This window comes from Cetorhinus maximus, chromosome 27 (genome assembly GCF_964194155.1).
Source record: "Cetorhinus maximus chromosome 27, sCetMax3.hap1.1, whole genome shotgun sequence".
In the NCBI taxonomy this organism is placed as follows: domain Eukaryota; kingdom Metazoa; phylum Chordata; class Chondrichthyes; order Lamniformes; family Cetorhinidae; genus Cetorhinus; species Cetorhinus maximus.
In genome coordinates, this window is record NC_135905.1 from 29181567 (window position 1) to 29187867 (window position 6301).

The window sequence follows — 6301 nt, forward strand, 5'->3', positions numbered from 1 at the left end:
GAGACAGTGGTGGAAGTAGATTCAGTAGTAACTTCCAAAAGGGAATTGGATGAGTACTTGAAGGAGAAAAATCTGTGGGACTATGGGAAAACAGCAGGGGAATGGGACAAGCTGGTAGCTCACTCAGAGAGCCAACATAGGTACAATGGGCTGAATGACCTCCTTCTGTGGTGTCTTATTCTATGGCCTCATTGAACTGCTTGAAGAAAAGGATGGCGCTCTCCTTGTGTCCCAGCCAACATTTCTCCAACAATTAACAACATCTTGCATTCAAACAGTGCATTTAATGCTCACAGGAGTGTTATCAAACAAAATTTGATGCCAAACCACATAAAAAGACATTAGGGCAGATGACCAAAGAGCTAGATGAAGAAAGAGGATGTATAGATTTAGAGAGGGGAGTTCAAAGCTTAGAGCTTAGGCAGCTAAAAGCACAGCTACTAATACTGGAGTGCAAAATTGGCAATGCACAAGAGACCAGAATTGGAGAAGCACAGAGCTGCACAGATGGAGCAGGTTACAAAGGTAGGGCAGAGGCAAAGCCATAGAGAGATTTGAAAAGAAGAATGAGAATTTTAAGATCAACACACTTCTCAACCGGAAGTCAATGTAGGTGACTGAGCATAAGGGTGATGGGTGAACTGGACTTGGTGTGAGTTAGGATATGGACAGTAGAGTTTTGGATGAGTTTCAGTTTATGGAGAGTGGAAGGTGGTAAGCTGGCCAGGTGTGGGTTGGAATAGTCAAGTCTAGGGATAAAAAAGGCATATACACCACCAGAAGCAGATTAACTCACCATTTATCTCCTTGGTGTTTGTGGAATCTTGCACAAAATGGTTGCTTCATAACAAGCCACTTGCCAAGTTATCCATTATATGGTCAATACTTTCAAATGTAATGAGGCACAATATAAATGTATAAAGGTTGGTTTTATTTTACACATATTTAGTCTACATACCTTAATTTGAAAAAAAAATAAGATGCAAATACCTGGATGCTAATTAAAATAATGATGTATTTGAAAGACAAGTTAATATGATTTAGTGCTTATCTGAATGAGACACTTTTGTCAGAAGGTAAAGTGACACTGCCGACGCTGATAAAGCTAATCTGCTTCAGATCTGATGTAATATTCACAGGAAATTGTAATTGTATGATTCTTTCTCTTGCAGGGTAAATAATATCAAAGCTATTCATGCCTGTCATGTATGAGCTGGAATATTATATTCATGCAATAATTTATCAATGTGAAGAGGCCTCTCAATTCACTTCTACTCTCATCTCAGTCATCTTTGGATTCATTCCAGTTTTGAACTGGTCCACTGAGATCGAAATCAAGAATGGCCAAGCTCATTTCCTTTTGCACCATTGACAGCTGTGAGGTAGAAGATGCTCATCCCTGTTGTTTGACCAGGAGTGGAGGAGGTGACACTGTCACTGTCCAATTCCACAAATCAAAAGCAAAGGATTATCTGGTTTCTGATCTCTCTTTCATTCAAGTGCACCAGAGATGAAAGGACATTGCAATTGCCAATGCCTCTTTATATTGGCCTCTAGGAAGTGTATCAAGACTCTGCATTGACTTTGCCTTCTGCTTAGCATTTCCCTATAGCAACAGCACTCAGATAGAAACTCAACAGAGTGAGGGACTGAATTATTGCAAGCATTCCATATCACCCAGAGAAAAAGACTGTCTCTGGCTGGAGGATTTAGAGCCACGGGTCATAGTCTCAGGATAAGGGGTCAGCCATTTAGGACTGATCCCTGATTCTTAATGACTAATGTGATTGATAGCATAGCATCGAGGTGCTAATCACTCACAATCAGTTCTGAAGGACGGACATGTCATTCCTATGCCCGGCACCAGACACCCGAGGCAACTACTCCACTTGGGACTTGGTTACTGCAGAAGAGTCCAGAAGAAACAGTGGAAATGCTTTAGGAATGTCTTCGTACCAGCCCTGAAGAGGTAAAATGTCCCTGCCGACTCATGGGAGACTTTGGCTTCTGACCGACCAAAATGGAGAAGCCTCCGAACACACTGTGAGGCTTTGTTGGGAATGTGCAGAGGTAAAGTCGAGGCATTGGAAGGAGTACACAAACCTCCAAACAGCCCATCCAACCAACCCTTCAAGCACCACCTGCCCCTTGTGCAGCAGAGCCTGCAGATCATGCATTGCACCTATCAGCCATCTTAGAACCCATTGAACTGGTGTGGAAGCAAGTCATTCTCGATCCCAAGGAACTGCTTAAGAAAAAGAGGATATTAGCCATTGGGTTTCCTAGAAATTGAAGCTTTCTCTTGATAAAATTGAAGTAAGTATATTCGTCATAAATCCATCAATACCATCCAAACTCCATAATTATATTAAAACCAAATATGGCAGATGCTAGAAATCTGAAATTAAGGCAGAAAATGCTGGAAACACTCAATTGCTGCCTGACCTGCTGAGTGTTTCTAGCGTTTTCTGTTTTCATTCCTGAATAATATTAGTCCTCTCTAGTCATTTTGGTGTATCCATTGATGTCAGTGTTTATTGCCCATCCCTTGAGAAGGGCAGTTTGTTAGCCTTGAATTAACCTCAGCACCTGCTTATTTAGATCATCAACTGACAAAAGGTTTAGATGTTCCGTAAGCCATGAGAGGGAAGGTTTGGCCATTCATTGTCATCGTGGGGCTTTGTGACATGCATTCTACATATCACACGATGTTTTCCCAGGCTTTTGTTGCTTCATGTCGGGATGTAATTCAATTTTTTGACTGCTCTCTGAAGAGGTACACAGCAAGAACCTTAACTTAGAGGGTAACATAGGTGAGCCATCTGCCCTCATCTGATTTGAAGATTTCCTCTTGTAACTGATGTTAATGACATTTTAAACATAGCAGCAAGATTTCTTTTGCAAGCAAGACTTTAAAAGCATTTAAAAGGAGTTACAACAGTGACTACACCTCAAAAGTATTCCACTGGCCGTATAACACTTTGGGATGTCATGAGTTACATACGAACATACAATTTACATATGAACATACAAATTCATGAGGGCCTTGAAAGGTGTCATTTAAATGTAAGTGTTTCTATCTTAGAATTACTGACAAAAGGAAATCCTCCCCCCATCATATCCAAATGGCTATTTTTACAACAGGATTATTGAACGTGACTCTCTGATTGATTTTCACCCCTTCTCTCCCGTCCCCCAAAAGATCATGTAGCATTATTTGAAGAAAAACGGAGAAATTTTCCTGGCCAACATTTATCCCTCAACTAATGCCAGCAAAAATTAGATTATTTGATCACTATTTAATGGCTGTTTGTTGGAGCTTGCTATGTGCAAATTAGCTGTTGTGTTTCCCTACTTGACGATAGTAACTACACTTTTAAAGTACTTCATTACCTGTGAAGTGTTTTGGGATATCTCTATGAAAGCTCTTTCTTTCTCTTTAGCTATGGGATATTGAAGCTAATGCAGCACCTAAACTGCATCTCCCAAGCTCACTGTAGAATAAAGATTGAACCTGGCTCCTTCCTGGCCTGTGCGGCTCAATACTGTGCCAGATGGCTCATGGGGAAGCTACTTTTTTATACGTATAGAAATTTAAGTCATTTAACGAAAACTGGTCGCAAAATTAAGCTGGCTGCATTAGTGATGTGGTTTGAGGCCATGTCACTATATCACAATGTACCACAGGAGCAAAACTACAGTGACATTGAATTTCACTGAACATCAAAGAGACAAGAGTCTTTTATCTGTAACGCCCCAGTTTCTCTGCATTGTTGTGAAGTGCAACCCAAAGCACAGTCATGTTCATTAGATGGTAAATATTCAATGATATAAACCCTTTATATCAATGTAATGATTGCCAATCAGTCATGAGATGAGCTTGGTAACCTTTTGGTCTCTGACTCCTGAGCAAATCCTGTGCTGTGAAGAGACATGTCGGAGAGTTACTGTGATAGTCAAACTCTGTGCTAATACGAGATATTTACACACAGTATCTAAAGACTAAGTCCCGACACCAAAACTTCTTCTAAAAATCGATGATCCTATCTGCAACCATTAAGTTATAATTACAAGTCAATTAAAACAGCCAATCGAACATTATAGCAACGAATTACATTCTATAGTACTCCTCAGGAAGAAGATTATCCCAGGAGAGGGAATTGGACAGGATTTGAGAAAAGGGAAGTTTAGATGTTGGAAAATGTAACATGATATAATTGAGGTGTTTAAAATGATTAGAAAGTAGCTGATAGAATAAATGGAGAAAAACTACTTCCTCTGGTCCAGAGGAGTCCAGAACAAGGGAGCAGAGCCTTAAATTTAGAGTTGGGCGCTTCGGGGATGATGTCAGGGAGCACTTCTTCACACAAAGGGTAGTGGAAATCTGGAACTCTGGCTGAATGGGCTCAAGGGGCCGAATGGACTACTGTTGTTTCTAATATCAAAGAAGTGAGTTATTTTTTAAGAGGATTTTGAATGAAGGGAGATCAATATTTAGCACTTCAAACATGAAGCCTCTTATGTTTTTACGACTGACTGATCCATTTAATGCCAATTGTAAGTGAAATAAAATGACAAGAGTGCACTAAAACCCTAATAATATCAGCAACATCCAATCGCAGTACAGATTATCAGGTTTGGGACTGTTTGTATGTTGTGATGTCCAATCCACTTCTGGGCAAGGAGAATCTGCCACAAAGTTTTCAAATACTTAAATGAATAATTGAAAGTGCTGGCCAGTGACATATCATCATTGGATATTTTTATTACATTTTTCTTGTGATACTTGTTCTTGATAAGTATGAGAGATGCTGGTGATGATCTAATGTCCCGATGCACCATATGCTTACTTCCAAAAAAATTTCCATTTAGTTACTTTAACATGCCCAGAATACAGTCAAATGCAAGTAGTACATGTACCACATGATCCACCCAACAGATGATTACACTCATCCTATTACTGAATACATTTCTCCTGCTCAATGGCCATTGCTGCTTCTTTCTACAAATTTCCTTGTACACTTTGGGGGAAATTGACCACAGTCTGTTAAATTATAACCAAGGTTCGATGCAAATACATCATAACTTCTCTACTTCTTAATTCTATTCCTCTAGAAATGTACCATAGTGCTTTTCTTCCGCTTTTATTAAGTCCTGTTAACTAGGGTTGTTACTTTATTAATTTGTAAATCAGTATGACTAGGTCCCTTAGATTTGAACTCATGTCTTTGGAGCATTAGTCCAGGCCACTGGAATACAAGTCCAGAAACATTTTCACTACACTAACGTACCCCTCTGCAAATTTCAGAATTGTATTTCTGATTCCCGAGACCAAATAATTTTTATTGGGCATTGAAATGATCTTCTACTGCAATAGGGGAACATTTGGAGGTTGACGTTAGGTGCTAATTATTGGCCTGTACGGCTGGTATGTAACAAAGTAACAAGTTTGCAATTCAGGCGCAGAGGATTCAGAGGAAAATTCCCCAGTGTTGTTATACCTCAAATCATTGAGCCCAAATTAAATAAAACACAACCTTTACTTCATCCATTTCTCCGAGTCCTGAACCCTTTTAAAAGGTGTTGACATTCTTCCATTGCATCAATACAGTGAGCAAGAGGCTGGTGAAAAGGTTACCAGTTATATGATATTTAGCTAAAATACAACCAGTACTGCTAAATTGGAGGGAGTGGTTACTAGCCCATAGGATCAGCAAACACACACACTTTTCAAACATGTCACTGCAACTGTTCAAACAGATTTTATTACAAACCTTATGAAATGTCAGGGCTATAGAACAAATGGAAACAATCGTGTGTGTTTAAGAATTCTTGTCAAAATATTGATGGCTATTAACTACTTCTACACAAGGTTGAAATCTACTCCCTGCCTTGTCTTTTTTCCATTCTACCATTCACACTTCCATTCTTTTCTCCTTTCAATTGTATCATCCCCTTCCATCTCTGCTACTCAAACTGCCAACCAATTTGCACCCTTTTCTCTAGTGGTATAAATTGTTGTAATTGTTTGAAATGTGGTATTCTTGCATTTGTCCTGATGAGTGCAAGACGAAAAGCTTCAGCAATATGTCTCTCTTTTCAGCAATGTACAAGTTCTTTACTACCAAACAACAATTAGAAGAAACCAATTTCTAGTATTGGGATTATGCCAATAAAAGCAATCCATTACATTTTATGAAAAAGCATGTTCTCTGATTTATCACTACTGAGCCCTATGAGATAAGCCAGCCCGCATAAATTCTGCAAGAAGTCACGGACAATTTGTTGGTTTTTTTTGGAA